This window comes from Bufo bufo, chromosome 4 (assembly GCF_905171765.1).
Source record: "Bufo bufo chromosome 4, aBufBuf1.1, whole genome shotgun sequence".
In the NCBI taxonomy this organism is placed as follows: domain Eukaryota; kingdom Metazoa; phylum Chordata; class Amphibia; order Anura; family Bufonidae; genus Bufo; species Bufo bufo.
The window spans coordinates 119,673,762-119,699,845 of NC_053392.1; the positions used below are offsets into that span (position 1 = coordinate 119,673,762).

The 26,084-nt window shown below is 48.3% G+C and overlaps 1 protein-coding gene across 1 annotated transcript in view; it reads left to right on the forward strand.

Moving 5' to 3' along the window:
• Nucleotides 1–11,726: 11,726 nt before the first annotated feature.
• Nucleotides 11,727–26,084, forward strand: part of TFDP2 (transcription factor Dp-2) — a 78,825-nt gene continuing 64,467 nt past the window's right edge. The window contains exon 1 of the mRNA XM_040427772.1: nt 11,727–11,846. The gene's annotated coding sequence lies outside the window, so the exon portion shown is untranslated. The remainder of the gene's footprint in view (nt 11,847–26,084) is intronic.

A 26,084-nucleotide genomic window follows, 5' to 3' on the forward strand; every position in this document is an offset into this window, starting at 1 on the left:
CTCCAAGTATGCCACCGCCTGCTGGTTCAGGTTCTGCTCTATGTCTAGCTGCTGGTGAGTAGTTTCTTCACTATGTGGGTGAAGAAAGCTGCTCATCAGCGACTAGACTCAGGCTGCTGCTGATGGAGCTGGTACTGCTCCTGCCACCCCACCCCTCCGCTGCAGCCATGGCAGTGGAACGTGAGTGCAGAGGGCCTTTCCCTGCGAGAGGATGGACGATGGTGCAGATAGGCAGTGACCAAATGACTACATAGGATGTCTCTATAGTAGTTCAGCTTGTCCTCCCTCTCAGCGGGTGTAAAAAAAGTCCCCCATTTTGGACTGGTAGCGAGGGTCCAACAAGGTAGAGAGCCAGAAGTCATCCCTCTGCCTAATAGTGACAATTCGGCTGTCACTACGCAAGCAAGTGACCATGCATTGGGCCATTTGTGCAAGTGACTGGGAGGGACTCCCTGCCTCCATCTCCACTGCATACTGCCACAGTGTGTCTGGGTCCTCCGCCTCATCTTCCTCATCGCCCTGTAGCTCCTCTGCCTGGTCCTGCTCCTGTGTAGAAAAACCACCCATTTCGCTACACATTGCTTGTGCTCCAATGTCCTCCTCCTCCTCCAGTTCAGCCCCCACAGGGCTCATGTGGCCGTGAGATGTAGGCGCCACGTCTCCAGTCCCCTGACCAGCCAGATTTACCAGTATCTGTTCCAGGACATGAAGCAGTGGAATGACATTGTTCATCCCGTAGTCCTAGCGACTGACAAATAAGGGCCTGGGCAAACGGCAGGTGTCACGCATGAGCTGCCACTGGCTGACATCGAAGTTACATAGGGGAGTACTCCTGTCCGCTTGGATCATCAAGAAATCGTTTATGGCCTTTCTCTGTTCGTACAGTCGGTCCAACATATGGAGGGTGGAATTCCAATGGGTGGAAAAGTTGCATATCAGCCTATGTTGGGGGATGCCGTTCTGCTGCTGCAGCTCAAGGAGGTTGTGCTTTGCGGTGTACAAGTGTCTTAAGTGCATGCAGTTTCCTGGCCATTTTTAGGATGTCTTGCAGATGGGTGGAAGACTTCAGAAACCGCTTGACAACCAGATTGAACACGTGTGCCATGCAGGTCACATGGCTCAGCCCTCCTTGATGCAGCACCGACACCATGTTCTTCCCATTGTTGGTCACCATGGTTCCGATTTTAAGTTGTCACGGAGAAAGCCAGGATTTCTTGATAATGGACACGGAGCAGTTCCTCCCCTGTGTGACCCCGTTCGCCCAGGCAAACGAGGTGCAGAACAGCATGACACCGCCGTGCCCTACACATGTGGTATGTTGGAGGGGCACTGTGAATTGTCCCTGCAGTGGAGGCTGAGGACACGGGGGAGGATGAGGAGGCATAAGCGGACATTGTCGCAGGACCAACGGCGTGAGAACGTGGAGGCGGAAGCGGCATCACCTGGCCAAGTTGCTGGTGTGGCTGTGCAGGAACCACATTCACCCAGTGGGCCGTAAAGGACATGTATTGTCCCTGACCGTAGTTATAGCTCCACATGTCGACGCTGCCTTGCACTTTGTCAGACACCGACAGGCTCAAGGACTGGCCCACCTTCTGTTCTACATGTGTGTGCAGGGCTGGTACTGCCTTTTTGGCAAAGAAATGACGGCTTGGGACTCTCCAACTCGGCTCGGCACAAACCATCAGTTCTCTGAAAGGTGCAGAGTCTACCACTTGGAAAGGGAGGGACTGCAGCACCAGCAACTTGTACAGGAGCACATTCAGCTTCTGCGCCGTTGGATGAGTGCACGCATACTGTTGTCTCTTGGCAATTGCTTTGGTGATCGATTACTGACGGAATGACTGACGAGGAGTAGGAGGGCGAGGAGCAGGAGCATCAGGACCAGCAGATGATGGGAAGGGCAGACAGCAACCTTCGGCTGAGGTGGTGGAGCCTTGACTGCCTGAAATCGGCTGCATGCCACTGGGTGATGCAGCGGTTGCTGCGGCAGGCTGGACCACCACATTGGAGCCATGGTTCTCCGAGGCCACTTTATGGTGACGCTGCATATGTTGACGCAGGGCCGTGGTGCAAACATTGGCACCCTGACCACGCTTCTCCTTCTGCCAACAGATTCTACATATGGCCATGTTCACCTCCTCCGGCGGCTTAACAAAAAACTGCCACACCACCAAGTAGGTGATTTTACCCTCAACACTACGCACTGACTGACTGCTACCGTCGCTGCCTCCGCGAACCCCTGCACCGCTACTTCCCGGGCAGGTAGGCTCCTGCGAAGCGGGTGGTCTACCCTGGGCACGTTTGGCTCCCGACCTCCCACTGCTGCTACCCTGCTGACTCCCGGCCACGCTAGCGACTTGCTGTCTCTGCTGCTGCCTCACGGGCAAGCTGCCATCATCTTCTCCCGATGATGATGAAGCCCCTTTGTCACCCGGCTCCCAAGTGCAATCAGCTACATCATCATCATCGAGTACTGTCTGCACGTCACTGATGTCCTCCTCAACCATCTATGGGTCAGGAGCCTCGCAACACCAGCTCCCACACTACTCTCCTCATCACAACTTGCCCGCCTAGTGGAGGAAGTGCCGGATGTCTCCTCCACATCTTGGCTTGCCAGTAGCTGCTGACCGTCTTCTAGTAGCTCGTCCTCACTTTATAGTGGAGCTGAGCCCACAGCATACAATACTTCTCTGGCTGAGGGAACAGAAAAGGACAGAGGCAGGTTGAGGACAGTTGAGGGCACAGGGTCTGCTCCCGGGCCATGCCAACTAAGGGTTGTGTCTGACGAACCCACTGACTCTTGGCTGGGGGTGTCTGATGTCACTTGTGATAAAGTCGAAGCTCGAGTCAACCATTCAAGAACCGCTGGGTTGCTGGTCAAGACACGACTCAAAGTGACCCCTGCTGCCATGGCCCCTTACTCTGCTGCGACCTCTGCCTGTGCCAGAAACATTTAGGCATCTGCCACTCCCCTGTGCAGGGCCTGGCACTTCTCTGTCTGACATACTGTTAGATCCAATAAATAAATAAAAAGGAAGTTAAAACACCCCCAAAAAAGTCTGTAATTTTCTCATTTCACCACACAACGGCTAATAAGCCCTTTTTTTCACACTAATACACACAAAAAAGGGCTTTAGAACATATAACCACACCCCTAAACAGCAAATATATTAAACTTTTTCCACTTATACACACCACAAAAGGCTTTAGAACATATCACTGCACCGCTGAACGGCAAATATATTTTTCTTTTTACACTTATACACGCCACAAAAGGCTTTAGAACAAATAACTGCACCGCTGAACGGCAAATATATTTTTCTTTTTCCACTTATACACGCCACAAAAGGCTTTAGAACATATCACTGCACCGCTGAATGGCAAATATATTTTTCTTTTTCCACTTATACACACCACAAAAGGCTTTAGAACATATCACTGCACCGCTGAACGGCAAATAGATTTTTCTTTTTCCACTTATACACGCCACAAAAGGCTTTAGAACAAATAACTGCACCGCTGAACGGCAAATATATTTTTCTTTTTCCACTTATACACGCCACAAAAGGCTTTAGAACATATCACTGCACCGCTGAACGGCAAATATATTTTTCTTTTTCCACTTATACATGCCACAAAAGGCTTTAGAACATATAACTGCACCGTTGAACGGCAAATATATTTTACTTTTGCCACTAATACATGCCACAAAAAGCTTTAGAACATATAACTGCACTGGTGATAGGCAAATATATTTTACTTTTGCCACTAATACACGCCACAAAAGGCTTTAGAACAGATACCTACACCGCTGAACGGCAAATATATTTTTCTTTTGCCACTAAACAAAAAGTGCTGTAATTTTAGCACTTCACCACACAACAGCTAATAAGCCCTTTTTTCCCCACTAATACAAGCCAAAAAATGCTTTAGAACATATAACTGCACCGCACAAGGGCAAATAAGATGTAGAAATATTTCCTTGTAATAAATTCTGTTAATGGCAGGCAGTGCAGCAAGGTGTAATAGGATTGTTCCTATTACCTAGGCTGTAACCTCCCCTACTGAACCCTGTTCAACATAAATGCTGTGGAATGATTCCTTCCTATCCTTTCCCTACACCTTGAATAATCTTTCCCTGCACTTGTAAATAGTTTTTTAGCACAATGAGGTTTTTTCTAGCACTGTCCCTAGCGCATGCTGAGGCAATTTATAGGGCTGTGACATCACAAATCTGGCTGGCTGCTGATTGGCTGCATGCATGGCATTGTGGGTGATCCCTCGTTCCCAGAGTTCATTGCTCCATGTCCTAACCTGTGCAGCAGCCATTATAGGAAAAAATGTGATTCGTTGCCACGAAGCATGAGGAAATTGGTTGCGAATCAAATTTTTCCTGAAATTCGGATCGAATTCCACTTCGTCAACTTCGATTCGCTCATCTCTGATGATATACTGTATTGGACTGTAGTATTCAGGGTAAATTGCCATGTTGGCACTTTGCGATAAATAAGTGGGTTTTGGGATGCAGTTTGGGCACGCGGTCTGTAAAAGGTTCGCTATCACTGTCCTAGATGGTCATATAAATGATTGACTAAGCAGGCCAAGGAAGTGTTGTAATCTGACCGAGACATTCCTGGGAAACACTTGCTGTGTGTGGGTGAGTATTATCTTGCTGAAAAATACCAGTTAGAAGCTCTGCCATGAGGCAACACATGTGGCAGCAGGATGTCCTGCACATATCACTAAGCTCCTAGTGTCCCTCATATCACTACTAGGGGGGACCCACCGTTGTGTGTGATGGTTACCCAGATCATCAGTTGGGGCAATGCATCGATCCACAGCAAAGGTAGGATTGAAGCTCTCACCATGAGGCCTCCATACTCGAACAATTCCATTGTAGGATCCCAAACAGAACCCGTATTCGTTGCTAAAGATGATACAGTTCCAGGCATCATCGAGGCATGCAGTGTCGGACTAGGTGCCTAGGGCCCACCAGTAAAATTTATTTTGTCGGCCCACCCAGGGGCGGACTGACAACTCATGGGGCGCCCGGGCGATAGGATATTATGGGGCCCCTGTGTCCCCGCCAACCCTCAAGCCACACCCCCACACAGCCCCACCCACATATCATGCCGCGATAAAGTCTCAGTGTCCCCTGCAGTCCTATGTAACAACACAGATAACACAGTAATGGCTATCTGAGTACAGAGAATGTAGTAGTGTTACCTGCAGTCCTATGTAAAACCACAGATAACACTAGTGCTGATAATGTGGTAGTGTTACCTGCAGTCCTATGTAAAAACACAGATAACACTAGTCCTGATAATGTGGTAGTGTTACCTATGTCCTTAGTGTGCCTCCCTGTGTCTCTCCCACAGACTCCATGCTGGCGGCGCTGCCTCCTCTTCCATCTTCTTCTTCTAGTCCCGTACAGAATCCTGATGCAGCTGCGTCAAGACATAGGAACACTGTGGGCACGGTGATGGTGACACACAAGGAGAGACACACACACACACAGGGAGAGACACACACACAGGGAGAAACACACACACAGGGAGAGGCACACACACACACACACACACAGGGAGACACACACACACACAGGTAGAGACACACAGGGAGAGACACACACACACACACACACACACACAGGGAGAGACACACACAGGGAGAGACACACAGGGAGACACACACACACAGGGAGAGACACACACAGGGAGAGACACACACAGGGAGAGACACACACAGGGACACACACACACACACACACACACACACACAGGGAGAGGCACACACACACACACACACACACACACACACAGGGAGAGAAACACACACACACACACACACAGGTAGAGACACACAGGGAGAGACACACACACACACACACAGGGAGAGACACACACACACACAGGGAGAGACACACAGGGAGAGACACACACACGGAGAGACACATACACAGGGAGAGACACACACAGAGACAGACACACACACACACACACACAGGGAGACACACACACACACACACAGGGAGAGACACACACACAGGGAGAAACACACACACAGGGAGAGACACACACACACACACACACACACACACACGGAGACACACACACACACACAGGTAGAGACACACAGGGAGAGACACACACACACACACACACAGGTAGAGACACACAGGGAGAGACACACACACACACACACACGGAGAGACACACAGGGAGAGACACACACACACACACAGGGAGAGACACACACAGGGACACACACACAGGGAGCGGCACACACACACACAGGGAGAGAAACACACACACACAGGTAGAGACACACAGGGAGAGACACACACACACACACAGGTAGAGACACACAGGGAGAGACACACACACGGAGAGACACACACGGAGAGAGACACACACACACACACACACACACACGGAGAGACACATACACAGGGAGAGACACTCACAGAGACACACACACACACACACAGGGAGACACACACACACACAGGGAGAGACACACACAGGGAGAGACACACACACACACACACACACAGGGAGAGACACACACACACAGGGAGAGACACACACACACAGGGAGAGAAACACACACACACACACACACACACACAGGGAGAGAAACACACACACACACACAGGTAGAGACACACAGGGAGAGACACACACACACAGGGAGACACACACACACACACACGGAGAGACACATACACAGGGAGAGACACACACACACAGGGAGACACACACACAGGGAGAGACACACACAGGGAGAGACACACACCCAGGGAGAGACACACACCCAGGGAGAGACACACACCCAGGGAGAGACACACACACACAGGGAGAGACACACACACACACACACAGGGAGAGACACACACACACACACACACACAGGGAGAGACACACACACACACACACACAGGGAGAGACACACACCCAGGGAGAGACACACACCCAGGGAGACACACACACACACACACACACACAGGGAGAGACACACACAGGGAGAGACACACAGGGAGAGACACACACACACACACACACACACAGGGGGAGAGACACACACAGGGACAGAGACACACACAGGGACAGAGACACACACAGGGACAGAGACACACACACACACACACACACACAGGGAGAGAAACACACACAGGTAGAGACACACAGGGAGAGACACACACACACACACACACACACAGGTAGAGACACACAGGGAGAGACACACACACACACACACAGGGAGAGACACACAGGGAGAGAGACACACACACACACACACACACACACGGAGAGACACACACAGGGAGAGACACACACACACACACACACACACAGGGAGAGACACACACAGGGAGACACACACACACAGGGAGAGGCACACACACACACAGGGAGAGAAACACACACACACACAGGTAGAGACACACAGGGAGAGACACACACACACAGGGAGACACACACACACACACACACACACACACACGGAGAGACACATACACAGGGAGAGACACACACAGAGACAGACACACACACACACACACACACACACGGAGACACACACACACAGGGAGAGACACACACCCAGGGAGAGACACACACCCAGGGAGAGACACACACCCAGGGAGAGACACACACCCAGGGAGAGACACACACACACACACAGGGAGAGACACACACACACACACACACACAGGGAGAGACACACACACACACACACACACACACAGGGAGAGACACACACACACACACACAGGGAGAGACACACACACACACACACACACACACACACAGGGAGAGACACACACACACACACACACACACACAGGGAGAGACACACACCCAGGGAGAGACACACACAGGGAGAGACACACAGGGAGAGACACACACACACACACACACACACACACACGGAGAGAAACACACAGGGAGAGACACACACAGGGACAGAGACACACACACACACACACACACACACACACAGGGACAGACAGACAAACACACAGGGAAAGACAGACACACACACACACACACGGAGACACACACACACACACACACACACACACAGAGACACACACAGGGACAGACACACACATACACACACAGGGAGAGACACACACAGGGACAGAGACACATACACACACACACACACACACACACACAGGGACAGACAGACAAACACACAGGGAAAGACAGACACACACACACACACACACACACACACGGAGACACACACACACACACACACAGAGACACACACAGGGACAGACACACACATACACACACAGGGAGAGATACACACACACACAGGGACAGACACAGCTAGGCCTTACCACACTCCAGCCAGGCCCAGGCTCCTCTCCGTACAGGAACACACAGGGTCACTAGTGGAGGGGAGCAGGGTTACTAGGGGGGTGACAGGAGGAGGGGGGGGGAGCATGGTCACTAGTGGGGTGACAGGAGAAGGGATGAGCAGGGTCACTAGTGGGGTGACAGGAGGAGGGAAAGCAAGGGGGAGCAGGGTCACTAGTGGGGTGACAGGAGGAAGGGGGAGCAGGGTCACTAGGGGGACAGGAGGAAGGGGAGAGCAGGGTCACTTGGAGGGATAGGAGGAGGGGAGGAGCAGGGTCACTGGTGAGGTGACAGGAGGAGGGAGCACGGTCACTAGTGGGGTGACAGGGGGAGGGGGAGCAGTGTCACTAGTGGGGTGACAGGAGGAGGGGGGAGCAGGGTCACTAGTGAGGTGACAGCAGAAGGTAGCAGGGTCACTAATGGGGTGACAGGAGGAGGGGGAAGAAGGGTCACTAGTGGGGTGACAGGAGGAGGGGGGAGCAGGGTTACTAGTGGGGTGACAGGAGGAGGGGGGAGCAGGGTCACTAGTGGGGTTACAGGAGAAGGGGGGAACAGCGTTACTAGTGGGGTGACAGGAGGAGGGGGGAGCAGGGTTACTAGTGGGGTGACAGGAGGAGGGGGGAGCAGGGTTACTAGTGGGGTGATAGTAGGAGGGGGGAGCAGAGAACTGTGAAACTGGACGGAACCATGATTGGAGGAGGGGGGAATCACTTACTTGAAGACTGACAGGCCGGGCTTTTCACTGCCACAACAACACGGCGGGGGGGGGGGGGGGGGGCTTTGTTATGGGCCCAGCCCAGGGTCAGCTTTTCTCTCAAACCAGTCCAGTAACATGAGTCCGCAGCTCCCCAGGGTCCTTGGGCAGCAGCGCACCCCGCTCTCCTTAATACAGCTACTTCTGGGAGCCGGCCCCTCCTCCTTCCAGCTCTCGACGGCTTCCCGTGCCTGACCCGATCTGTATCGCCAATACCCAACCAATAACAAAGCTCCTTGCTGTAAGGAGCTTTGTTATTGGTTATTTCCGGCACAGACAGCATCGCTGCGCTGCCCGTGCCGTTCACAGCGCTCACTGCTCAATGTATTATTTAGTAAAAGCAGTGGTGTGCCTAGGTTGTTTGGCACCCGGGGCGGGTCCTTTCTCTGGCCCCCCCCCCCCCTCCCCAATACTTAAAAAAAATCGTACCCCCTCACAGTAGTATTGCCCTCATTGTACAACCTTCACAGTAGTTTTGTACAGATGTGTGCCCCCTAACAGTAGTTATGCCCACATTGTGCCCCCTAACAGTCGATATACCCACATTGTGCCCCCTTAAAGTACTTATCCCTTCATTGTGCCCCCTTCATAGTAGTTATGCCCTCATTGTTCCCCTCTCACAGTAGTTATGCCCTCTCTGTGGCCCTTTCACAGTAGTAACAGTAGTAATGCCCTATCTGTGCCCCTTCACAGTTGTAATGTCCTCTTTGTGCCCCCCTCACAGTAATAATCCCCATTGTGCCTCCTTCACAGTAATAATGTCCCTTAATAGTAGTAATGCCCATTGCGCCCCCTTAATAGTAATAATGCCCATTGTGCCCCCTTAATAGTAATAATGCCCATTGCGCCCTCTTCACAGTAATAATGGCCTCTGTGTCCCCTCCATAGTTGAAATCCCCATTGTGCCCCCTTAATAGTAGTAATGCCCTCTGTGCTAGTAATACCCATTGTGCCCCCTTCACAGTAGTAATGCCCTCTGTGCCCCCTTCATGGTAGTAATGCCCTCTGTGCACCCTCCAGAGTAGAAATGCCCATTGTGCACCCTCCAGAATAGAAATGCCCATTGTTCCCCCTTCACATAAGCAATGCCATTGTGCCTCCTCCAGAGTAGAAATGCCCATTGTGCCTCCTTCACATTAGCAATGCCCTCTGTGCCCCCTCCAGAGTAGAAATGCCCATTGTGCCCCCTCCATAGTAGACAAACAAAAAAAAAACACAGTAACTACTCAGCTTGTCTGCTTCCTGAAGCTCACAGTCCTCTCTCCCCTGCAGGCACAGATCGCTCTGCAGCACTGTGTGGGCGGAGCTTATACAGATTTCCGGTCTGCAGGCTCCACCCACACAGACCGGCAGTGTGATCCATGCCTCCTGAATGGTGGGGCGGGGAGAAGTCTTCCTGCTCTACCATTCAGAGCGCCGCCGGCCTGAAGGAGGGGAGGAGCGTGGGGAGCTGAGCGGTGAGTGACAGGACCGCAGCTCCCAGCGCTCCAGCAATGAGCACTTCCCTCTGTATTGATGGAAGCGCTTATTGTTTCTGGCACCCCCGTGAGAGTCGGCACCAGGGGCGGACCGCCCCCCCTCAGTAAGTCACTGAGTAAAAGTTATTGTGACCTCTGGCTGCAGGAGTGAGCGGGCCCCCGGTCCATGCCCGAATGGTCAGTTCACCCCTGGGCCCACCTTACGGTGACATTTAAATATTACCTGCTCACACAGCAGCAAGATGCTACATGATGATTGAATATGGGGGTCCCTGCAGCAACTTTGAGAAGGTAGGTCCTGGGGGAAAGAGGATAGTGGCTAGCTTTCCTCTATACCTAGACGTCATCTCAGCTCTGATTGTGTCTATAATAATAAACGGTGGAATTTCTTTAATAATCTATAACGTTTATATATGAACATAGGCTGGTTGAGGTGCTGTACATTGAATATATGTATATAGTGCAGTAAGTTTACTGTGTTATGTGCCACTTGTGCAGGGGGTGGGAGACTAGGGGCCCACCGGGGGATTCACCTGTACCCCTGTGGGCCAGTCTGAGCCTGGAGGTATGTCTAGCCATCAATGATCTCTCACCAAGAGGTACACTACCCAAAAGTAGCCTCTGAGACCCTTTGTATAGTACAAGGAGGGAAGCACTTTTGCGCCCTCTTGTGGCAAGATGTCTAATCAGACATCACTGCATCAGTCATACTGTAGCAATCTGACATTTCTATCTTATGTTTTTTTTGTCAATCAGTGTCCAATCATCCAATACTGGATACATAGTCAATAGTCTTGTGGACAGGTCGGTGCCAGTAAAGCCACATACATGGTACATTAAATGGGAAAAGGACGGGAGATGCTATTTTTTACACCTAGTCAGAAAGGCAAAAAAATCAAGAACTATTTTCTTAGATTATTTTTTATCCTTTTTTGTTTACATTGAGAGTCTGACTATGTGTAAAGTCCTGCATGTGGTGGCCAGAAAGTTTCCCCAGCAGAGGGACCAGCCTGTGCGGTGGGAGCCCTCCACAAGGAGACAAGCCTCCTCCACAGCGTCTCACACTGCACTGACTGGAATGTATTGCAGCTGCCAGCCCCGCTCTGTGACTGCTGCGTTGGATGAGCTCGGCGCTCGGCTGCTCACGCCTGCCTCATTTTCAAGTTTTCAGGGTATGGTAACAAAGAGTGGCTGTAGTAGTGAGCTGAGAATAGTGAGCCAGTCGTGTGCTGTGTGCAGGTAAGTGTGCAAGTGAGGGCCCCCTGCACCCCACAATGCAGGCTCTCCCCAGCCCCCCAGCCTGTGCTCCTTCTCAGCCTGGGAGGCAGCACAATGCACTAGTTTCCTGCAGCATGCTCTGGAGAGGGGAGGGGGAGGGTGATTCTCTGCTTTATTTCCTAAATATTCCATGCCTTCACCCTCTCCCCAGTGCAGTCTTTCTGGCTTTTGCTCGGGTCTCTGCTGGGGGTAGTTGCTTTTGGTCTGTGTGTGAACATGACTGTGCAGGAAGCCATTATTTCTGGTCATGTTGGGGTGCTGCTGACATCATCAGACATTGCTACTTGTATTCATGTGGGGTATATAGCGTGTAGAAGTGCCCCCCACTGGGCAGGGCATGAGGCTGGACTGCTGGGGTAAGAACCTGGGGGGGATCTGCCCATGGACCATAGTTAATCAAACTTCTAAGCATCACAGTGGTGGAAAGTGCAGCAGTCCACATCCTGTATGTGCTGCATATGACAGCATGGCTTGGGCTGTAGCGTGTGTGCAGCCTGGGGTCGCTCATGTATCGGTGTGGGAGATGTGCCCATGGAAGTGGCCTGGGTCTATGCTGTTAGCACCTTGGTTACTTTCATTTTCCCTAATGAATTGTTTGCTATATCTAGCCTGGAACCCCCTGAGATTACAGTATGTCTGTGTATACCAATGTGCAGAATGTAGGCTGTAGTGATCATGAAATGATTTATGCTGTATGTGCCAATGTGCGGAATATAGACTGTAATATTGAGGATATTGTGTATGGTCTGTGTGTGCCAGTATGCAGAATGTAGACTAGTATTGACGATATTATGGGTGGTGTATGTGCCAATGTGCAGAATGTAGACTATAATATTGATATTATGTATGGTGTATGTACCAGTATGCGGAATGTAGGCTGTAATATTGAGGATATTATGTATGGTGTACGTACCAGTATGCAGAATGTAGGCTGTAATATTGAGGATATTATGTATGGTGTACGTACCAGTATGCGGAATGTAGGCTGTAATATTGAGGATATTATGTATGGTGTACGTACCAGTATGCGGAATGTAGGCTGTAATATTGAGGATATTATATATGGTGTATGTACCAGTATGCGGAATGTAGGCTGTAATATTGAGGATATTATATATGGTGTATGTACCAGTATGCAGAATGTAGGCTGTAGTAATGATGATATTATGTATGTAACAGATTATCTATACATATTTGCTCTTTTGATAAAAACTTTAGTTTTCTATATTATTAATATTATATCATTTCTATCCTATCTATATCTATATATCTATATATATATGGAATTGTCTATATACACACACAATTCCACAGGATGCTAATTAACCAAGCATGTTTTTAGAGTGTGTATTTTTCTTTTTCAAACCCACTATAGATATGTAAAATACATTCACATTTATCCCTAGGGTTAACCCATTCACGGCTGTGGAGGAGCCCTCTGGCAGTGGAGGGGTTAAGCAGGAGTGTAGGGGGTTGGGGGGTTAAGGTCCCCATTTGTTCCCTGCAGCCTGTTTCCTGGGTCAGACTGTCTCCTGGGACCACATGCAGCTCAGTGGGACAGTCAGTGTGAAAAGAGGCAAGTGTCAGCTGTATGCTAATGAGGGGGACAGTATTGTCTGCTGCCGGGGAGGAGGGGACATTCCACCGGTCTTCAGGAGCAAATCCACTTATATCACTGCCACACACCACGCCGGCCGGCCGCCACTGATTGGGGGAGGCTGGGATGATGGCTGCAGTGAAAACGTTTGATTACTGTCACATGTCTGTATGGTGTGACGCAGATGGCGAATGGAAGGCTTAGGTTGTCAGCGCAAGTTCTGCGCCACTTTACATTTTAGGGAGTTGCTTGATGAGCAATTCTCTGATAGAATATTGCAGTTGCTTCTTTTAGTTATGGGAGGGAACTTGACAGTACAGAAGATGATGGTAACCTGTATTCTGTGATTGGCATATTCCCATACATCTCAGGGCAGTTGTTTCCGCAGCAGTCACATGGATTCCTGCAAAGCCCATTCAGACGAGAATTCTGCTATGTTTATATACTCTTAGGTTATGTTCACGCACCGGATTTTTGGCATGGTTTTCAGCCTGGATTCTGTGCCGAAAACTGCGCTGAAACCACCTCCCATTGTTTTCGATGGTAGGCTGTGCTGCAGTTTATGCGTCTGAGGATTTTTCACGTACCGCTTTCCAGACCTCGCCAATTTTTGGTGCAGCTAACACATGGACACCTCGGAAAGCTGCGGCGGGAGCCTGCTCACGGTTTGGCTCCATTCAGTGCAACTAAACTGACAGCGGGACAGTCCCATTCTGAATTAAAAAAACACGGCAGGAAGCGCAGAGGTTTCTGCCGCGGGATATGCTGCGGATTTTTACACTGTCATGTGGACATACCCTTAGACTACCAGCACAAGTCAATATACTTGGTTTGGATTTTACGCTCAGATTTGCGAGCACATTTTGCTGCATTACTAGAAAGAATCTATTTTGCTAATTTTGCCCCAGATTTCACCACTTTGAATTGCAAAGGGTGAAAGCTTCAATGAAAATCCGCACAAACAGTTGACCTCCAAAATACGCACTGCTGGTCAATTTTGAAAATCTCATGTACTTCGAGTACTTTCACACTAGCGTTATTCTTTTCCGGTATTGAAATCCGTTAAAGGGTCTCAATACCGGGAAAAAAACACATTCGTTTTGTCCTAATGCATTCCGAATGGAAATCAATCCGTTCCGTATGCATCAGGATGTGCGGTATTTGACCGGACAAAATACCGCAGCATGCTGCGGTATTTTTTCCGGATAAGATCCTGGAACAATACTGCACTTGCCGGATAGAGATGTATTACTGCACTAGAGATGTATTAATGCCGGATCCGGTTTTCCAGTCTGCGCGAATGCGCCGGCACATAGGAGGAGCTATTTTCACTTTTGATTTTTGAAAAAAATTAAATACCGGATTCGTTATTTCGGATGAGACGGATCCGGTATTTCACCAGATCGGTCTTTCACACTGGCGTTTTGGTTTCCGTTTGTGAGATCCATTCAGGGATCTCACAAGTGGTCCAAAACGGATCAGTTTTGCCTTAATGCATTCTGAATGGATAAGGATCCGCTCAGAATGCCTCAGTTTGGCTCCGTTCCGTCTCCATTCCACTTTGGAGGCGGACACCAAAACGCTGTCGAAACTGAGACAAATGGATCCGTCCTGGCACACAATGTAAGTCAATAGGGACGGATCCGTCCTCCATTGACATTCAGTGGTGTTCAAGACTGATCCGTCTTGGCTATGCTAAAGATAATGCAAACGGATCCGTTCTGAACAGATGCAGACGGTTGTATTATCTTAGGCATGCTCAACCTGCGGCCCTCCAGCTGTTGCAAAACTACAACTCCCACGATGCCCTTCTGTAGGATGATAGCGGTAGGCTGTCAGGGAATGATGGGAGTTGTAGTTTTGCAACAGCTGGAGGGCGGCAGACTGAGCATGCCTGTATTATCTGAACGGATGCGTTTGTGCAGATCCATGACGGATCCGCACCAAACGCAAGTGTGAAAGTAGCCTAACTGATCCGGAACAAAAAGGCTTTCTGTTTGTACACGGCTTGCCCGATCCGGCAGGAAGTGCCGTTGCCTGAATCAAAAAATGCTAGTGTGAAAGTACCCTTAGCTGGCACTGTACAAGGGGTCCGATCCATTTATCTCAATGCGTCTGTAAGTCCCTTCTGCGGCCCCGCAAAAAAAAATAGAACATATCCGGTTCTTGTTCGTTTTACGGAGAAGAATAGGCCATTTTTGCAGGAGAAAAAAAATAAAAATAAATCAATGGCGGCATGCACTCGGCCGGTATAAGTTTTTGCGGATCCGCTATTTGCAGACCGCAAAACACTTCCGGCTGTGTGCATTAGTCCTTACTCTGTGGACTTGGCACAGAACAATACGTAACCGGTAGCGCATGCAGGCACGTTTCCAGGGAAGACTCCTGAAGGTAACGGAGCCGTCATGCTCTTTTAGCGGCGTCGTTCCCGAAGGGAGCGATTCTTGAAATTGCATCTTATTGGGAAAACGCTCATCATGCAATTCCATAATTTTAGTAAAAGGGCTTCACACTAGAGCTGGTCACCGGATAATATTGTAAGTGCCTGCAGTCAGGTTGTATGCATTGTTAGAAATACAAAAGTTTTTTTTCTTTTTTCTTTTTTTTTTTGTGAGAGGCCCTTGATGACTGGGAACAAGAACACGAAGGCTCCTGACACGTTGAAATATAATCTGTCGCGGTGTCACATGACCTATGTCTGAATAGAACCGAGAGATATTTGAAACTGTCCTTGGCTACAGGTGTATAATGGTGTCAATCTGGGTAAATCAGAGCGAGGTAGTGGCACCAAGCTCCTGTTTCTGAAGTCACGGCATCAGATGACCCTATCTTGGCGCAGAAGCAGGAAGTTGATAACAGCGCACGTCTCCCTCGCTGCTTATTCCGAAATTATTCCCCCCTGTCAGGACCTGGAACAATTGCCTGCATTCTCTCGTACCTGAGCCGCATGGCAACGCGTGTGGTGACCATCCCACTTGTGGCTACTCCACCTAGGGGCTGAGTATGGAATCACAGCGTCAACTAAACCTGTTTTTGCCAGCTTGGTTCTTATTAGCCATGCAGATGTAGCAGAGCTGTAGGTTTAGCCAGCATGATTTTACAGATCACAATGAGTTGTGCCAGATAACTAACTCTTTCTTTTGACCAATTCACATTTACATTTTAGAGTCCGTTAAATGTATATGCTGAAAAAAGGTCCCAATGTATACCTGCGATGGAGGCCCCTATTGTAAAAAAAAAACAAAAAACATATACTACTGCTCAGTGTAATTGTGTACTCTATACAGTTTTAGGGCTCATGCACACGACCGTATGTATTTTGCGGTCCACCAAAAATACGGATATTGTCCATGTGCGTTTTGTATTTTGCAGAACGGTACAGCTGGCCCCTAATAGAACAGTACTATCCTTATCCTTAATGCGGACAATAATAGGACATGTTCTACTTTTTTGCGGAACGGAAATACGGAAACAGAATGCACATGGAGTAACTTCCGTTTTTTTTGCGGACCCGTTGAAATGAATGGTTCCGCATACTGTCCGCAAAAAAACCCAAAACAAAACGGAACAGACACGGAAAGAAAATACGTTTGTGTGCATTAGCCCTTATACAGATATTTGGACACTTTTGTCGCCAACGGGTGAACTGAGCCCTGTGGATATTCTAAGGCTGCTTTTACATGGGCATGTGCGGTCCATATTACAGCCGCGTTTCTGGGACTGACCATGGGTCGTGTGAGCTGAACTCATAGTATCTTAAGCCGAATGCGCATAGATCATACGAGTGTATTACTGTAGTGCAGCGGCGTCATAGCAACCAATGACGCCGTGCGCTCCTGCTCTCAGAAGGAATCCAGGCCGTGTTACCACGGACCGCTCACGGCTGTGTGCATTCGGCTTTAGTGATGTATGATGTTGTGAGTTTGGCTCACATGAACTGCAGTCAGTCCAGAAATGTGCAAACAGTCTTGGACCTCATGCACACAACCATATCAGTTTGTGGATCTGAAAAAAACACTAATAACGGTCCTGTGCATTCTGCATTTTGCGGATCCGCACGTCCTCCATTTGTTAGAAATGCCTATTCTTGTCCACAAAATGTACAAGAATAGGACGTTTAAATATTTTTTTTTTAAATGAATGGGCCCGCATCCGATCCACAAAAAATGCGGATCAAAACTACGGTGCCAGATGACCAACTTTTTTTTTTTTTTTTTTTTGGGCTGATAGCTACAGGTGTATAATGGCGTCAATCTGGGTAAATCAGAGCGAGGAAGTGGCACCAAGTTCCTGTTTCTGAAGTCACGGCAGCATGCACAGCAACATTTTCTTTTTTCGTATCCAATTAACATTTTGTGATCCCATTCACTTCAATGTCCGCATCCGTATGTTCGTTCTGTGGCCCCTCAAAAAAATAGAACATGTCCTATTTTTATGCATTTTTACGGACAAGGATAGGACTGTTCTATAGAGGCTAGGGCATAGCTGGTATCCGTGGTTTGCAGATCTGCAATTTGCGGACTGCATAACAGGCTACTGTCGTGTGTATGAGCCCTTAGGGTGCATTCACATGACCGTATGCATTTTGCAGTCTACAGATCCGCAAAAAATACATATGACGTCCATGTGACTTCGTGTTGCATCTGTTTTTTTTTTTTTTGCGGAACCGTTGTAATAATGTCTATTCTTGTCCACAAAACAGACACGACTAGGACATGTTCTATCTTTTTTGCCGGACTGCGAAATGGACGGATGCGGACAGCACATGCTGTGCTGTCCGTAATTTTTACAGCCCCATTGAAATTAATGGGTCTGCATCCTATCCGGATCGGATGCTGAGCAAAAATACGGCCATGTGAATGGGGCCTTAAGTTTGGCCCAATTATCTGGAAGGCACGCTCGTTCCCGTTAATCCACCTATGTAAAGGTGCTGCATATCACCTCGGACAGCAGATCTGAACAGCACTCTGCTAGCCAGGAACAATGATTTTGTATGGGGACGAGCTGTAGAAGCAGCCATCGCTCGTCCTCATACTGTGCGTTTGAGTGCAGCCCTTCACCTCCACTTCACTAGCAGCCTATTCTCCGGAAGTAAAAAGGAAAACTGGCTTAATTGCCAATAACAACCAATCAGATCCTGCCTTTCATTTTCCAAAGGAGCTCTGAAAAATGAAAGGTGGAATCTGATTGGTTGCTATGGGCAACAATGCCAGTTTTCATTTATACCACTTGTGATAAATCTCCCTCATAGTGTGTACGCCTGAGGCTTTACTTGGCATGCCTGCTAAGTGTACACCATTATAACGTGTGTGTTTGGTTGCTGCATCTCTTATTTGGATGAATTGAGCAGACCTTTCTTTTAGAAGGCACCGTGAACTTGTCTGGGAAATGCCATTATGTGGGATATTTAGAGAGTTGTGTAAAATGGCTGTAGAACAGGGAAAGATGCGTTGCTATGCTGGAACCGAAGCTGAAGAATTAAGGGGGTTGTCCCCCGCTAACGTTTCAGGAAATGGCTATGAGTAAGGAGCTGTTCTCACATGTGTAAGGCTACTTTCACACTATTTTCCAGTATTGAGATCCATCATAGGGTCTCAATACCGGAAAAAACGCTTCTGTTTCGTTCCCATTGATTGTCAATGGGGACAAAACGTAACTGAACAGAACCAAAATGCATCCCGTTCCGTTTGGTTGCATTCTCATACCGGGGAGCAAACCACAGCATGCTGCGTTTTTCTTTCCGTCATGGGATGCGGAGCAAAACGAATCCATCATGACCCACAATGCAAGTCAATACGGGTGGATCCGTCATTACCCAAAATGCAAGTCAATGAGGACGGATCTGTTTAAGGGCTCATGCACACGACCGTATGTATTTTGCGGTCCGCAAAAAACACAGATGACAGCCGTGTGCATTTCGTATTTTGTGGAATGGAACAGCACTATCCTTGTCCGTAATGCGGACAATAATAGGACATGTTCTATTTTTTGGCGGAACGGAAATACAGACATACGGAAACTGAATGCACACGGAGTAACTTCTGAGTCCTAAGTCAGTTTCTGCTTCCTGGTTTCCTTTAGGCCTCTTGCACATGACCGTATGTCTTTTTCAGTATTTTGCAGTCCGCAAAAAAACATCCACAAAAAATACGGATGACATCCGTGTGCATACCACTTTTTGCAGAACAGAACATCTGGCCCCTAACAGTACTATCCTTGTCCGTTATGCGGACAATAATAGGACATGTTCTATCTTTGAACGGAAATATGGAAACAGAAGGCATACAGAGTACCTTCCGTTTTTTTTTGCAAATCCATTGAAATGAATGGTTCTGTATATGGTCCGTATACGGAACGGAAACAGAAAAAATAACGTTCGTGTGAAAGAGGCCTGCTCTGCCAGTCACTGGATGGCAGCAGCAGGGGATTCAAACATTTGATCGTCAAGGGTGTCCTAAATATAGGCCATCAATATTGAACTCCTTAACTATAGCACTAGAATACGGGCTCATGCACTCGACTGGGATCGGTTCAGGAAACATGGTCCATGTGTCTGCTGGATCTCCTGGGCCGACCACTCGCAGTTCAGTACAAGAGATCCTCCATCACATATGACCTGACTACATAAAACAATATGATACAGTCAGTTCAGGGGAACTGTGGTCTGCCTGGGAGACCCAGCAGATACATGAACCAATCACAGTCAAGTGCATGAGCCCTTAGGCTAGGGATACACGATGACATGTGTCGCGCGACAATTTTTATAATTATAGTCTATGGTGTCGCACTGCGACGTACTGCGACACGACAGTAGCAAAAAATCCATCCAAGATGGATTTTTCTGCGACTGTTGTGTCGCTGTCACATCATGTCGCAGTGCGACACCATAGACTATCATTATAAAAATTGTTGTGCAACATCAATGTCACGCGACACATGTCGTCGTGTAGCCCTAGCCTTATTCTACATGCTGTAGTTATGGGGGTTTTGAAGGCGTTCAATATTAATGGCCTATTCCTAGGGCACCCCTGACGATCAAATGTTTAAAGAGGCCGCATCGCTCCCACGTGCCGCACTGATCCCCTGTTGCTGCCATCCAGTAACTGGCTGAGCAGGCATTTCCTACGTGTCAAAAACCAGGAAGCAGAAACGGACAGAGGACCCGAAAGTGTTTAAGTATAAGGTCCCTTTCACACGAGCGAGTTTTCCCGCGCGGGTGCAATGCGTGACGTGAACGCATAGCACCCGCACTGAATCCTGACCAATTCATTTCAATGGGTCTGTGTACATGAGCGTTGTTTTTTACGGATCAGTTCTGTGTTGCGTGAAAATCGCAGCATGTTCTATATTCTGCGTTTTTCACGCAGCCCTGGCCCCATAGAAGTGAATGGGGCTGCGTGAAAAATACATTGCATCCGCAAGCAAGTGCGGGTGCGATGCGTTTTTCACTGATGGTTGCTAAGAGATGTTGTTTGTAAACATTCCGTTTTTTCACGCGCGTGAAAAACGCATTAAAAACGCATTGCACCCACGCGGAAAAAACTGAACAACTAAACGCAACCGCAGACAAAACTGACTGAACTTGCTTGCAAAATAGTGCGAGTTTCACTGAACGCACTCTGAACGCATCCGGCCCCAATCCGCAACGCCCGTGTGAAACCAGCCTAAGGGCTGGTGCACGCAGCTGTATTACGGTGGCACTATACGGCGGCCTTGTGGACCTGTACTAAAGTGCTGTATAGCAATTCAGTCCAGATTCTGTATCTGTTTGAGCTTTTTTTGTTAGTAAGTCTTCCCCGCTTTTATGGATGTGTTCACACTTGACATGTACTTACTAGGGCAGGGATGGCCAGCCTGTGGCTCTCCAGCTGTTGCAAAACTACAACTCCCAGCATGCTCAGACTGTCTACAACTATCAGCCTATAGCAGGGCATGGTGGGAATTGTAGTTTTACAGCAGCTGGAGAGCTGCAGGTTGGCCATCCCTGTACTAGAGGATCAATAGGGCTAATCTGCTGGCTTTTCTGCATGGAATCCACATATATTTTTCCAGTGGCACAGGCAGGTGCCCGTAGGTGATGTCACTGTCTGTGCCACCTCACTCTTTTCTTATTAGACCACTACGTTCACCATATTGCCACTGGCAGGAAGCGGTACTGTGAAATAATGGTGACGTCTCTCATATCTGCTGCCAGGATTACGTTGTTGCTAACAATGATCCTTAGGTCTCGTTCACATTTCCGCTTATCACGGACATGTGCGATCTGCCTTTTCTACGGACAACACACCGACCCATTGATTTTAATTCTTCTGTCGTCTGGGAAAAATTACAGAGACATGCTCTACTTTGGTCCGTGATGTGGACCAAACAACTATTTAAGGCCTCATGCACACGAATGTTTGCTGGCCGGGCCCGTGCTGCGGACTGCAAATTGAAGTCTGCAATGCACGGGCACTGACCCTACGGCCTCCGGATGCGGACCCATTCACTACGGCCCCCGAATGCGGTCCACATCACAAAAAAGTAGTGCATGCATGGACAGAAGCCCCACGGAAGCACTCTGTAGTGCTTCCATGGGGTTCCGTTCCGCACCGACCTTCCGGATTGCGGATCCCATTCCATCCGCATCCGTGATGTTGGGTGCACACGGCCGGTGCCGTGTATTGTGGACCCGCAATACGGCCACAGCTGGGCAACAGCCGTGTGCATGAGCCCTAAGTCTATGGGTCGATGAAAAATCACTGATACAACACGGATGACCGCCATGTTTCTTAAGTGTTCCGTGAGATGCTTTGAAAATTAAAGGGGTATTCTGGCTGTTAGAAGTTATCCCCTATTCACTGGGGGTCCTGACGGTAGGATCCCCACCGATCTAATAGTTCTCCCCTATCCTGTGGATAGGAGATAACTTCTAACAAACAGAATACCCCTTTAATTTTCAGCCGAGTAGTGTCGGTGGAATACAGATGACACAAGGCAAGAAAAGGGCGCCTGGACCAAACATTGATTCTTCATGAACATCTTTACGGATGAAACGCAGACGGGTTTTCCACAGATGTCAAACAGTCCCAGAAATATAAATGCTATACATCCCTGGCGCACAGTCACATTAATGTATGTCTGTTGGTATACGTTCAGACTGCTGTATGTAGGAGTCAGGTACTGGAACGGGTATTGTCATGACAAAGCAGAGAAACGTTTCTCAAGCAAACCCTTTAGTATGGATTCCCTGCTTAGTCCTCCTAGGATCTGACGCTGTTCTTGGCTCTTGCACCGACTGACCATCTAATGTGTATGGGGGCCTCCCAACGGTGGAGAGAAGGTTTAGGTTGTTGGATTTCAACATGTCTGATTTCCCGCCCCTCATGGACTTTCAGCCGAGTGTGCATGTGTATGGGGGAGACAGCTGTGTAAAGTGTGTGACCAGACTTCGGGTATATTCACATGAAGCAGTTGGGGTTCTGGTTAAAACCGTGTAGGAAAAAATGCTGTTGCAGTTTCTCCTGTAAAAACCACAACCACATCGAAAAACTAGAGCAAAACGGCTCAACTGCTAAGTGTGAATATACCCTTTCTTCACACCCCCTTTCAAGCCGGAGCAATACACAGCCATGTTCAGACATTTAAAAACCCTGGTACATAGCGGTTTTACACAAAAAGCATGCGTATGATTAGTGTTGCGTGCTTTTGTCAACAAAATCAAGATGTCTGATTCTGCCCTCTTTGCAGTAGCCTGTGTTCTGTACATGGAGTGAGTACCGCGCCTGTTAGGCCCCTTTCACGCGAGCAAGTATTCCGCCCGGGTGCAATGCGTGATGTGAACGCATTGCGCCCGCACGGAATCCGGACCCATTCATTTCTATGAGGCTGTGTACATTTGCGTTGGTTTTCACTAATCACTTGTGCGTTGCGTGAAAATCGCAGCATGTTCTATATTCTGCGATTTTTCACACAACGCAGGCCCCAGAGAAGTGAATGGAGCTGCGTGAAAATCGCATCGCGTCCGCAAGCAAGTGCGGATGGGATGCATTTTTCACGGATGGTTGCTAGGAGATGTTGTTTGTATACATTACGTTTTTTTTTTTTTTTTTATCACGCGCGTGCAAAACGCATCAAAACGCATCAAAACGCATTGCACCCGCGCAATAAAAACTGAACAACTCAATGCGATCGCAGGCAAAACTGACTGAGTTTGCCTGCGAAGTCGCGCAGTTTTCACTGAACGCATCCGAACCTAATCCGGACACGCTCGTCTGCAAGGGGCCTTACGCTTCTCACCAGCTTGCTTTCTCCAATTCGGACCTCGGTACACAGCACATGCCCTTAAACAAGTAGGTGTGATTCAGGTAACCGTACCGTTCAGTGAAGGGCATGTTCACACACAGCAGCCTTTTTGCAGAAACTGACCCATTTATCTAAATAGGGCTTTCACAAATCATTGGCCTCGACACCACAACAACCCCATTCAGATGAATCGGGCTACGTGTTCTTTAATAATTCCGCATATAATATTTACAGTGGGTTTATAATAATGTAGGAATATTTGCTATATCAAGTGAAAAAATAAAAAAAATCTAGCGCTGAGGCCGAGGGGCCAGTGTTTAGTGTATATACACGCCCTGCACCTGTGTTTGCACGCTGTACAGGAACTGGTAGCACGTCAGGAAATCTGGTTTAGGTATGTCTATAGGGAAGCACATCACTCGGTTTCTATTACGGTAATATCTTTTCTATTTGTTTAAAATAATAAGGGTCTGCATAAGCGCTCATGCACAGAAACGTGTGTGCCCCGTGCCCGTATTGCAGCCCGCAAACAGCAGGTACGCAGTATATGCGCACCAGCCTTACGCGCTCCATATCACAGATGCGGACCCGTTAACTTGAATGGGTCCATAATCCTCAAGATATGGAGCGGAGGCACGGATCAGAAGCCCACGGAAGCACTGCAAAGTCTGCCCATGCCTCCGCACCGCAAAAGAATAGAATATGCCCTATCTTTTTTGCGGTGCAGACCGTCTCTAGCGGATTGCGGACCCATTCAAGTCAGTGGGTCCGCAAACGGCATGCACTCAGACGGTGCCCGTGCATTGTGGACCGCTATTTTCAGTCTGCAGCATCGGCACGTGTGCAGGAGAATTGTAGGGCTTCGTTAGGGCCTTCTTTGCCAAAAGCAGTGAGACAAACCAGCACAGCATGTGCACACGGTTTACTGCATTTTTTGCACTAGAACCATTTGCGCAATTTTTTATTTTTTTTGGAAAGCGTGATGTTTGTGGTTTTACACCAGGATTCCAGAAAAGGGGGTTGAGCTTAGCAGGACGTGTTCTCTCACAAGCCGTCATATTTACTATAATTGACATCACAAACTGATGGAAATTATGGCTCAAGTCTTCGCTAGTTCATAGCTGGGTGAACGGAGGGGGAACGACTCATTTATTAAGAAACCCCCTTTAATAAACTAGGCGCAGAACGTATTTTCTTTCCGCTTCGGTTCCGGGTATTTTGCGGACTGTATGCGTAACCATTCACTTCAATGGGGCTGTAGAAAATACAGAAGTTACTGTGTGCATTCCGTTTCCGTTTGTCCGCATGGCCGTTTCGCAAAAAAGTAGCACATGTCCTATTATTGTCTGCAGATCACGGTCCGAGGCCCTATTCAAGTCAATGGCTCCGCAAAAAATATGGAACGTACACGGAACACATCCGTATGATATCCGTATTTCATCCGTATTTTGCGGATCCATACTTTAGAAATGCTATGCCCAGCTCACAATGCTCATGTGTTTGCTGATTAATAAGTTACTGTTTCCGATCCGCAAAAAACGGATCGCATACGGAAACCATATGGAGAGGTTTTGTGGAATAACAAAATGGAAGAGGACTTAAATCAGAGAAAAAAAAACCTCAGATACTGAACAACGGATCCGTGAAAAACGGACTGCAAAACAACAACGGTCGTGTGCATGAGCCCTTAAAGGGGTTGTCTCACTTCAGCAAATGACTTATCATGTAGAGAAAGTTAATACAAGGCACTTACTAATGTATTGTGATTGTCCATATTGCCTCCTTTGCTGGCTGGATTCATTTTTCCATCACATTATACACTGCTCGTTACAGGGGTTATGACCACCCTGCAATCCATCAGTGGTGGTCGTGCTTCCACACTATGGGAAAAGGTGCCGTCCTATGTACACTTCCACAGTCCCAGCCACCAGAGAGGCTGACACTTTTTCCTATAGTGTGCAAGCAGAGCCACCATTGCAGGGTGGTCGTAACCTTGGAAACGAGAAGTCTATAATGCGATGGAAAAATGAATCCAGCCAGCAAAGGAGACAATATGGACAATCACAATACATTAGTAAGTGCCTTGTATTAACTTTCTCTACATAATAACTGCTGTTTGCTGACGGGAGACAACCCCTTTAAGGCTTATAATACATTTTAAGGCCAGGTTCACACCACCTTTTAGTTTTTTGTTATTCTGGTCCATCAGGACAACAGAAAAAAAAAAAAAAAAAACGGATCCTTTATTGTGAGCATCAGTTATGCTCATTTTGCATCCAATTTTTTTTTTGTTCTGTCGGAGATCCATTATGTTAAGG